Source organism: Canis lupus, chromosome 18 (assembly GCF_003254725.2).
Source record: "Canis lupus dingo isolate Sandy chromosome 18, ASM325472v2, whole genome shotgun sequence".
NCBI lineage: Eukaryota > Metazoa > Chordata > Mammalia > Carnivora > Canidae > Canis > Canis lupus.
The window spans coordinates 35,196,466-35,208,794 of NC_064260.1; the positions used below are offsets into that span (position 1 = coordinate 35,196,466).

Consider the following 12,329-nt stretch of genomic DNA (forward strand, 5'->3'; position numbering starts at 1 on the left):
AACTTCAGTGCGTTGATTTTGTTCTTTGCGTCATTGCACTGTAATTAGCTGAGTTGTGTTTTAAATGCAGCACAAGAACATCTTTCTTGTCTGTTTATGTCAGAAAAAAATGGCTAATGAGCACTTATCAAAAAGATGAACATTTTTTCATTAGATTAAGTAAAATCAAAAGAGATTTATAATGTACTATTATGTTTCAGCTTGGAATAAATTGAGTAAAATAGCTAATATCTTCACAGTTTCCTGAGAATTTCTTTGCATGGCAGGATCCTCCTCCCCCACGTACTTAGGCTTCAGCAAGTGCCCATTTGTGGTGATTTACTTTGTGAAGTCAGGGCACTTCCCAAAGGGTTTGGAATGCCATTAGTATTGTTTGTAAAATCTGAATATCTATGAAGCAGGTGTCAAAATTGATTTCCTTTGGGTATGCTAGTGTTCTTTGCTACTTGCAATACAGTTCTTTAAAATTGCTTTAAAAAATACTTTCCCTCTACTTTCTCTTGGTGGTCAGTCAAAATACCCCCTGGTACTCAGCACCATGCAGAGCATTCTTTTATTTATTTTGAGATATTTGTGTGTGTTCAAGTGAATGAATATTAACACCTGTGTTCTCAAAAGGTACAGGTGATGAAGGCTTATTCCTTACAAAAAGTTTACTGTAAAAATGTACACGTTTAAGAACCTTCTCCTTTTACATGTCACCTAGATGGCAGGTTATTTTCAGGTCAGCAAAAATTCTAAGACATTGCTTTCTTTTTTTACTAAGTGAGAGTTAAAATCCATTGTATCAGTGTCTGCTTGGGGTTGTATGTGCACATCCATAAAACAGCTGATATAACAAGGCCTTATATGGATGAAGAAGAATCTTAACTTCCTCAAGTTTTTTTGAGTTAGCATTAGAGTGGACAAGAGATAAATTCCCTGTATAAAAAAATGACAGACTCCTCTGGACACTGGAGACTTAATCTAATCACATAACTTCTGTCCACATAGCATACTTTTGGGGAGAATGTTTTGTTTGATGTACAGCATATTCACAAGTGAAAGAAGTTTGATAAGTTTCTGCAGAGTAATATACCCATGTAAGCACCACCCAGTCCAAGTTGTAGAACACAACTAACGCTGCAAAGACATTCTTTATGTCCCACCCCATTATTTATCAAAAGTAAGAATCACTCTGATTCATTTTGGAACTTTATATGAGTGCAGTCATACAGCAAGTACTCTTTTGTGTTTTGTTTCTTTCCCTCAAAATTATTTCTGTTGAGATATATTAATGTGATTATGTGTATCAGAAAGTCATTTTTCATTGTTGTGTAGTCCTCTATTGCATGAGTCTACCACTATTTATCCATCCTACTATTCATTTTGTTTCCAGTTTGGGGCTACGTGAACAATGTTGCTATAGGTATTCTTGTCTGTGTCTTTGGGTGGACATATGTATGCTTTTCTGTTGGATATATACAAAGGAGTGGAATTGTTGGATCACAGGATAGGTGTTTGTACAGTTTTAGTATATACTGTGAAATAGATTCCCGAATGATAGCTACCATTCATACTCCCACCAGAAGAGTATTAAAGTTCTAGTTGCTTTACATGCTCACCAACAAAATAAAATTTTAGCCATTCTGAGGGGCTTAAAAGTGAAATCATTGTAGTTATCATTGCATTTTCCTGATGGTTAATGATGGTTAGCACCTTTCATTATGCTTATTGACCATTTGTATATCCTCTTTCATGATGTGCCTATGTAAGTCTTTTGCTTATTTAAAAAAAATTGAGTTGTCCATTTTTTTCTCATTGATTTTTAGAAGTTCTCTGTATATATTCGATATGAGTTCTTTGCTGGATGTGTGTATTGCATTACTGATATCTTTTGATAAACATAAATTCTTAAATTTGAGGAAGTTATATTTATTAATCTTTTCTTTTATGGTAAGTGATTTTTATGTTCTGTATTCAGAGATTTATTTTGCTCACTTCAACATTAAGAATATAGCCTGTCTTACTTTCCAGAAGGTTTATTGTTCTTCCTTTTACATTTAGATCTGTAATTGATGTGGAATTGACATGTGTGCATGCTTTGAGGTAGGTTAAAGTTTCATTAAAAAAAGTCAGTTATTAAACACACCATCTTTTCCCCATTGCATTTCATAGCACTTTTTTCATAAATTAGGTGGCCTTATATGAGTGGTCTATTTCATAGACCCTCTATTCTGTATCAGTGATTTATTTGTCTATCCTGTATACACTACCAATATTTTAATTACCCTGTACTTTATAATACATCTTGATATTTGATCATGTAAATTCTTTAACTTTATTCTTTTTCATGTTTCTTTTGGCTATTCTAGCTCTTTTGTCTCTCCAAGTAAAAATTTAGGATCAGTTTATTAATTTTTATAGAAAAGCCGGCTCAAGTTTTGATTGGGTTTACATTGAACTTCAAGATCAATGCAGAGAACTGACGTACTTTGCAATAGTCTTCTAATCCATGGACATAGTACATCCCTCCATTTATGTAGCCCTTCCTTAATTTCTCTCAGCAATGCTTTGTAGTTTTCAATGTATGCATCTTACATGTTTTTTGTTAGCTTTGTTCCTCGTATCTGGTATTTTTGATGCTGGATATTCTTAGATAGCTTATATTATAATAATGTCAATGATATTGTTTTAAAATTTCATTTCCCAGTTGTTCAGTGTTAGTATATAGAAATATAATTGACTTTTAAGTATGATATCTATATCCCATGACTGCTAAATTCACTTTTATTTGTAGATTATTTTGAATATTTTATGTATTTAATCATATCATCTGTCGCCAATGACACAGATTTTTTTTTACAACTTAAAAAATAATTTTAATAATTTTAATTTCTTTCCTTTGGATCACCATGCTTAATGGAAATACAATGATGATAATGTTTAATAGTACAGTAAACATTACAGTGCTTAATAGAAGTGATGATATCAGACACTGTTTTCATTCCCAATCTCAGGGGAATAGGAAGTTTCCTTCTATTACTAGTTTATCAAGATTTTTAAACACCATGAACAGGCATTAAATCTCATCAAATGCCTTTTTTTGGGCGGCATCTATTTAGTGACTATATAATTTTTCTTACTTAGTTAATGGGGTAAATTATATTGATTGATTTTCAGATGTTAAAGTAGCCTTGTATTACTGTTATGAATTAACTTGGTTGAAATCTATTCTTTTTCTGTATCATAGGATTTGATGTGCTAATATTTTTATTTGGTTTTGTCAGATTTTTTTCATCTATGTTCATGAGAGAGATTGGCTTATACTTTTTCTTTCTGGTAATAATTATTTATTGCTAAGTTTATGGACCATGTAAAATGAATTCAGAAGTGATTTTATTTTATCCATTCTATGAAATAATTTATATAAGATTGGTGTTGGTTCTTTTTGAAATGTTTAAATAATTTACTGATGAAGCGATTCGGACCTGAAGTTTTCTTTATGAATAGGCTTTAAATTACAGGTTCTTATTTTTAATAGGCATAATACTATCTGGATTATCTAGATCTATCATCTTGTGTTGCTTTTGGTAAATTAGTATTTTAAAAAAGGTATCTGTCCATTTCATCAGAATTATCAGATTTGTTGGTCTACAGTTATTTATAATGCCTCTAATATTTTTAATGCCTGTAAGATCTGTAGTGATGTTCTTTTCCACCTTATAGTATTATTAGCATTTTATCAATTCTTCTACTTCTTTTTTTTTAATTTAAAGAGCCAACTTTCAGTTTTGTTGTATTCCTCTATTACAGGGATTGGCAAAATATGGCTTCTGGTCAGATCAGCCCATCACCTGTTTTTGTAAATACAGTTTTATTGGAAAACATTTGAATCCATTCATTTCTGTATTGTCTGTGCTTACTTTTGTACTACAATGGCAGAGTTGAATAGTTGTGATAGATCATGTAGCTTACGAGGTCTGAAGTATTTACTCTGTCCCTTTATAGAAAAAGTTTACTGACCTGTGCTCTATTATACTTTTTTTCTTATTTAATTAATTTTTGTCCTTTTATTATTGCTCTTGTCCTTTCTTTGAGTTTAATTTGCTGTTCCTTTTCCTGCTTCTTGAGGTGGATCCTTAGATCATTGATTTTTCATCCTTAGATTTTTCACTTAATTATTATATTTTCTCTAAGTATAGATGAGCTGTATCCCACAAATTTTTATGTATCATATTTGCATTTTATTCTGTTGAAAATGTTTTATTGTATATCTATTATGATTTCTTACTTAACTCCTAGGTTATTTGCAACTTTATTAATTGATTTTCAGGTATTTAAGGATTTTCAAAGTTTTTTCAATGTTATTGTTTTTTAGATTAGTTCCACTGTGGTGAGAGAGCATATTCTGATTTTAATTCTTTTAAATTTGTTGAGACTTTTTTTACAGGCTGGTATATTTTATTTTGGTAACTGTTCTAGAGCTACTTGAAACTCAGGTATATTCTATAATCATTGGGTGCTATGTTAAGTTTGTTGATCACACTGCTCTAATTTTCTTTTAACTAATTCATTTTCTTCTTGTTCTTTTAGCTGAGAGAGGTGTGTTAAAGCTGTCTACTGGGATTGGGAATTTGTTACTCCTTTGGTTTTGTTAGCTTTTGCTACATTTGAGACTATGTTGTGAGATCTTCATGTTTAATTGAACTTCTCCCTTTACCAAAAGTTTCTTTCTGTATAGTATTACTTCTTTTCTTAAAATCTATTTTGCCTGTCTTTAGTACATTTATACCAGCCTTTTTCTGTTGTTGTTGATGTTTGTATGTTTTCAATCTTTTTAGTCTAAGCTTTTCTGTGTCCTTACATTTAAGTAATGTGTAGTTGGGTTTAAGAAAAATCAATTTTTACAATTTTTGTCTATTATTTGGAGTATTTAGTTACAACTAATGTAATTTTTGCTATTTTTTTCTTAAGTCTACTACCTTACTGTTCGTTTTTTGTTTGTCTCATCTGTTTTTTGGTCATTTCATCTTACATATTTCCTTCTTTTGGATTTGAAAATATGTTTTTATTGATTAGTTTTCCTTTTGTTAATTAAATATTCATTTTCTATTATTTTTGTTATTATCCTAGAGGTTACAACATGCATTCTGGACTTACAGTGAACCTTAAGTTAGGATTCTTACCACTTACTGAAGAATGCAAGGACCTTAGAACTAAATTTGCTCTATTATCCCTTTGCTCCTATTGTGGACTATTTTAAATATATGTCTATATATATTTATATCATATGCATATGTTAAAAACCAGAAGATATTAATCATATTATTGTTTAAGCAGTCAATATTAATTTAAATTTACCCACTATGTACCTTTTCCAGTACTCTTTATTCAGTACTCTTCATTCTTTTCTGTCTTATTATGCTTCCATTAAGGATCATTGTCCTGCTTAAAATCTGCTGGGATGAATTCTCTCAGGTTTTGTTAAAATGGCTATTTATTTAGATTTCATTTTTGAAGGATATTTTCTCTGGGTGTAGAATTCTAGCTTTGCAATTATTTACTTTAAGAACTTTAAAGGTGCCATTTTTTTGTCTTCCGTTTTCCATTATTTCCATCGAATAAGTCAACTTAGGTTGTTATTTGAAGGTAAAATGTCTTGTCTTTTTTTCTTCAAGAGTCTTTGGGTTCCAGCAGTTTTGTTATGGTTGCTTTTCTTTAATTTAACCAAATGGGCATTACAGTGATTCTTGAATCTGTGGCTCTCTGTCTTTCAGTTTGGGAAATTTTTCTGTATCTCTTCAACTATTGCTTCTTACTCATTACCTGCCTCCTGTTTATCTAGAACTTTAATTACAACAATTATTAACAATAGCACTTTAAAAAAGTGCTATCCAATATATGTCAGTCACGCTTATTTGTATTTTAAATCTATCTGTTTGTGCTTCAATCTGAATATTTAGGCTGACCTATGTTCCAGTTAATTAATTTTTTCTTCTACTGTGACTAATCTGTTGTTTTACCTATCTACTGAGTTCATAATATAATGATTATATTTAGTAGATTCCAGTGCTCTGGTAAAATGATCATATTTTTTACCTGTTTTTTGAACATATGAATGATATCTTTTTGGATCAGCCTTAATTTTTTTTTAAGAATTTCAAGTGTACAGAAAACTTGTAGGAATTATGGAAAGCATTACTGTGTATCTTCTACCTAGAGTCACAAATGTGTTACATTTTTCCTCATTTGCTTTATCACCCTCTCTTCCATGTATAGGTGTTATCCCCTGCCACATTCACACACATTATTTCTTTCTGAATCATTTGACAGGATGTTGCAGATGTCATGCTTCTTTATTCCTAAATTCTTCAGTTTGTGTTTACTGAAAACAAGGAATTCATCTTACATAACCACAGTATAACTATCAAAATTAGAAAGTTTAATATTGATACAATATTACTGTGTGATCTACAATTTAAATTCAAATTTTATCAGTTATCCCAATAATGATCTTTATAGCTACACTTTTTCCCAGTCCAGTATGTGATCTAGGATCATGCATTTAGGGCTATTTAATCTCTCTTAATTAAAATAATTCTTCCACTCTTATTTATCTTTCATGATCTTGATATTTTTTTAAGAGTATAGAACTGTTACTTTGTGGAATGTTCCTCGATTTTGATTTTTCTGATGCTTCATCATGTTTGATTCAGATAATGCATTGTTGCCAGAAATGACACAGATGTGATATTGTGTCTTAGTCTCTTGGTTCGTTATTGGTATAATTGACTTGGATAAATCATACTGTCTTTGTGTGTGATCCACCATAAAGTCACTGTTTATAATGGGTAAGTAATTTGTGGGAGAAATATTTGGGGATCATATAAATATTATATTCCTCACCAAACTTGTACCTAGTGTATTTTAGCATCCATTGATGATTCTTGACTGAATCAGTTATTACTGTGATATTTGCAAAATGATGATTTTTAAATCTATTATCCTTTCTACACTTATTACTTGGCATACTTACATAAAGAATAACTTTTCCTTTAACCCCATTTATTAATTTTGAAGACTTATTTGAGAAGTTTATAATCAGGACGCCTGGGTGGCTCAGCAGTTCAGCCTCTACCTTCTGCTCAGGGTGTGATCCCGGGGTTCTGGGATTGGGTCCCACATCGGGCTCCCTGCGAGGAGCCTGCTTCTCCCTCTGCCTATGTCTCTGACTTCTCTGTCTCTCTTGAATAAATAAATAAAACCTTTAAAAAAAGAAAAGTTTATAATTCATTAATCTAATTTTATTTATTTGTTCTTTTTAGAAAGGGAGAGAGCAGTGAGGGGTCAGAGGGAAAGGGAGAGAGAATCCCAAGCAGGCTCCATGCCCAGCAAGGGCCTGATGTGGGACTTGATCTCGCAACGTTGAGATCATGACCTAAACCTAAATCAAGTTAGACACCCAACTGACTGAGCTACCTAGGTGCCACCCATTGATCTTATTTTCAAATTTAATGCTCAAATAGTACAGATTTGGTCATTTCAAACCCCCTCAGTTAGGCTTCTATGAACTTTTACCATCTTCTTTGAACATTTCTTTACTTGCTGGCACAGTGAGGTATTCCAGAATCGTCTTTTATTTTATCTGCCCCACCACTGGAATCAGTCATTTCTCTAAAGCATTCTGGTTTCTTTTTGTGGAGAAAGGTGTGTAGCACCTAAGATCTGGACACTTACGTATAATCATTTTGCTACTGGAGTGCCATTGTGTCTAGGCTCAATGGGGCTAAGAAATCTCTTTCTATCTCTAATCTATGAGTTCATATTGATACTTCAAAGTCTAATCTAGCACCAGAAGGTTCATTTTAATTTTTCTTCTATTTGTAAATCCTTTTGGCAAGGGAGAAACTTGGCTCACATTATCCTTGGCATATCTCTTTTTTCCCAGTCTTAGATTCACAGAAAGCAGTTTCAGGATTGTTAACCCTACTGCTATAAAAAAACATGTGCACTAGCCAGTGTTTAGTATTTGTAAAAAATTTTTGTCTTTAGACTGAGGGTATAGAGTCAAAATTCTGTATTAAAAAGTAATTATTGGGACATCTGGGTGGTTCAGCAGTTAAGAGTCTGCCTTCGGCTCAGGACATGATCCTAGAGTCCTGGGATGGAGTCCCACATCAGGCTCCCTGCATGGAGCCTGCTTCTCCCTCTGCCTATATCTCTGCCTCTCTCTCTCTCTGTCATGAATAAATAAAATCTTTAAAAAGAAAAAGAAAAAGTAATTATTTTTCCCTTCAGTGTGATTGTCACTCATTAGAAATATAGTTGGGCTCATATGTTTCTGTTTATATTCCATTTTATATTTCTTTCTCTTCCATCATTGTTAATTTAACTTCATCATCATCATCATCATCATCATCATCATCCCTGTCATCATCTTGTGTATGTAAAACATTAACATAAACCCCAAAATTACACAAAAAGCTATATTCAGCGGAGTGTTACTTCCCCTTCTTCACCCCTATCCACATTGTTAATGCACCCTCATTATAATGTTTCAGGTTCAGGCCTCTTGAGTTTCTTTTCGTAAATATAAATAAATAATTATCTTATTAAAGCATCAGCCTGGAGGATAGGCATCTAATTTAACACATCTGGTAGACTGCTGGAACATTCTCTGGGGATGGAGACTGGCTGGTGCCATCTTTATGCTCTCTCTTTGCCGTGCTCTAGAGCACCAGCATTTCCTGGATAGGAGCCTTTGTGTTTGGTGCCCTGTTTTTTGCAGCTGCTATCCAGAGGACACCCCTTGATCGTCTGGCTTTAGTAGCTCGGGGTGGGGTAGGGGCTTGCATTGCTGGGTCTCAGGAGACTATGGCTATCAGAGAGAGAGAGTTCTTGGCAGGGTGCCACCTCCAGGGCATTGCACAGATAGTAGACTGAAGCACACCCCAGTCCTGTGAAACAGGCCTTTTTGCCTGTCCTGGAGCTTTGTTCTGATGAGTGGGCTTCAGGTCTGGCATACATCTAATAAAGCTGCTTTCAAGGAACATAGGTTGTGGATACCATCTTGGTGCTCTCCCTCTGCCTTGCTCCAGCTAGCCAGTATCTCCCAGAAAAGAGCTTATTATCTCTTCTCTCTCACACAGAAGTAGGATACTATATATGGTTTATTGCACTTTGCTTATTTTGACTGACTGCAAATACATCCTGGAAATCACTCCTTATCACACCTTCTTTAGTTTTTATTTACAGCTGTAGAATATACCATCCTGGGAATGTACCATAGTTTATGCAACCAGTCTTCTGTGTATCTTTTATCATAATATTTTTTCAATAACAAATAGTGATATTCCTTGTTCATACGTATTTTTGTATTCTTGAAGGTGTACCTTCAAGGTAAATTCTTAGATATGAGTGAAAAGGTAAACTCACTTGTAATTTTGTTAGATATTGTCAAATTCTCCTCCCATAGAGGTGAGGGACATTCCCACCAGCAGTGTCTAAGAGTGTCTCTTTCCTTACAGTCCTGTCAGAAGAATGTGCTGTCAAGCTCTGTATTTTTACCAAATTTAATAATTGAGAAATGGTAACTCATCATAGTTATAAATTATGCTATGTGTAGAGTTTACATATGCTTTATATAAATAGCATAAATAGTATATATAAATTCTATTATGAAGAGAATCTTATAATTTCTCTTATGAAGTTCATCTTTTCATATGTTAAAAGGCCATTTAAAAACATTTGTGAATTATCTCTTTGTGACTTTCACTTATTTTTCTATTGGGTTTTTAAAAATCTTAACCCTCTTATTTAGAGTTCCTTATGTATTAGGGTAGATGTTAGCCCTTCATCTGTGATGTCTGGCAATCATGGCTGTCTTAAAATTTGTGTGAGTCTCTGAGTCTCTTTATTGTCTTTTTTTTAAAAATGATTTTGGGTTTTGATCATTTGTTCCTCTTTCCTGGTAGGCCTGGTTGGTTTCGACCGGATGCCAGACGTTGTTTATGAGAAGTTGTAGAGGCTATAGGTGGTATTATTTTCCTCTAGAGATGATTTAGTTTCCTTCTGCTGACAGATGATATTTGGGTAGACAAGCTTGTTTGAAACTGATCAATTTAAGGCTTGTCCTCAGTTAACGGGGTAGCCCTTCTCGGGTTGAAACTGAAAATCTGGAGTCTTTACCCTTGTCCTCAGCAGCCCTGAAAGCTGATTCTTGCATCCTCAGCACAATGAGACTCGTATTTTCTCCTTAGGTTTTTAGTCTGTTTGTCTCATCAGAGCACAAGCAGTGTTGGAGGCAGCAGGTGCCCCAAGGGGAACCTTCTCTACAGTTCACCTTTCTCCAGGATGTCGGCCTATCACTTTTTGTCCCCTCTTCCAACACGGCAAGACTACCATGAGCTGTAGGTTGATGCCATCTCTCCGACTTTATTCCCTGCCCACCTGGCAAGCTGGCAAACCCACCGATGAGGAACAGCAGTAGCAAGGGCAGGGCTCACTTGTGTGTTCCCCTGTCCCCAGGGTTACAGCCTGTGAAGTCCTGCTGCCTTGATTATTTGCTCTTAGCTTCCAACAGTTCTTTTTTTTTTTTTTTTAAAGATTTATTTATTTATTTATGAGAGAGAGAGAGAGAGAGAGAGAGACAGAGACACAGGAGGAAGGAGAAGCAGACTCCATGCCAGGAACCCGACACGGGACTTGATCCCAGGACCCCAGGACTGCGCCCTGGGCCAAAGGCAGGCGCCAAACCGCTGAGCCACCCAGGGATCCCTCCAACAGTTCTTCTATTACATGTCATCTCGCTTTTTTTTTTTAATTTTTATTTATTTATGTATGATAGTCACAGAGAGAGAGAGAGGCAGAGACACAGGCAGAGGGAGAAGCAGGCTCCATGCACCGGGAGCCCGACGTGGGACTCGATCCCGGTCTCCAGGATCGCGCCCTGGGCCAAAGGCAGGCGCTAAACCGCTGCGCCACCCAGGGATCCCTCATCTCGCTTTTATAGTGATTCTCAAACCACTTTCGGTGTATTCTGATCCTAGTTCTTCTATCATTGCTGGTGGCATGAGTCATCTCTCTACTTAGCACGTTTCATTATATTTGTATGGAAATGAGAGAAATGACACTGTCAAATTCACAAAGCATTTTAAAATTGACAAGGAAATTGACCTGCTCATACACTGCTGGGGAGGGTCTAAGTTGGCACCACCTTTCCGGAGGGCATTGATTTATATCAAAATCTTTAATAATTTATTTGCCCTTGGACTCAGCAATTCTGCTGCTAGGTGTTTACCCTAAGAAAATTATCGTGGTTGTGTGGGGAGTAGATTTATTTACAAAGATTCTACTCTCAGTCAATAAAATTGGAAGCAGAGTCCTAAGTGTGCAACAATAGGGGATTTGATAAATTGTAGTGTTTCAGTACAATGGAATATTATGGAACTCAGCATTACTAATGATGTAGAAGAATATGTACACATAATAATGATCTACTGTTGGGCACAAGAGATGATGACGTGGCATGTGCAGTATGGGCCAGTTTAAGAATGCATATACAGATACATAAATATCAGACTGGAATAATGCATATAACTGCTGTTGTTGGGTTGTTGGCTATTCCCCCACTTTGTTATGCATTTAAAAAATTTTTCCCCATTTTTGGAAAGTTACTTTCATCCCAAGAGAAAGAACACACTTTCAAAAAGCCTTGATAGTTGGTAGCCTCAGTTGATAATATCTTCTGGCAAACATTTTATTTTATACTGGTTGCCTGAGTTCTATCTTTATGCCCTGAGTGGTGTTATATATTTCAGTATAAATGTACCCACCCTGGGGTGCCTGGGTGGTGAAGTCAGTTAAGTGTCTGACCCTCAGTTTCGGCTCAGGTTGAGATCTCAGGGTTGTGAGATCGAGCCCTGCCTCAGGCTTCATGATTAGCATGGAATCAGTTTAAGATTTTCTCTCCCTCTGACCCTACCCACTCTCTCAAGTAAAGTAAATAAATCTTAAAAAAAAAAAGAAAGGAAGGAAGGAAGGAAGGAAGGAAGGAAGGAAGGAAGGAAGGAAGGAAGGAAGGAAGGAAGGAACTTGCTTTGGAAATACTTTGTGGAACAGAAGACCTCCATACAAATATACTTTAAATTTCCACTAGTCAAATTCAAAAGAGGCCTCATTTGTTTCTGTCAATGTCTGAAAAAGCCTTTTTAGTAAAGAGTCCTTTAAAAAAGTAAATAGATTTATGACAAGGACTTGGATTATCAGGGATGATTTATTTTCTAGGGAAAAAAATCGAATTTCCTTTTGAAACCAATTGCCAAAATTTAATGAAATTGCTTTTGTAA

The 12,329-nt window shown here is 34.9% G+C and overlaps 1 protein-coding gene across 2 annotated transcripts in view; it reads left to right on the top strand.

Annotated features, from left to right (window-relative positions):
* The window catches only part of LOC112663426 (uncharacterized), a 172,082-nt gene that overhangs the window by 71,733 nt on the left and 88,020 nt on the right, over window positions 1-12,329 (top strand). The window lies entirely within an intron of this gene.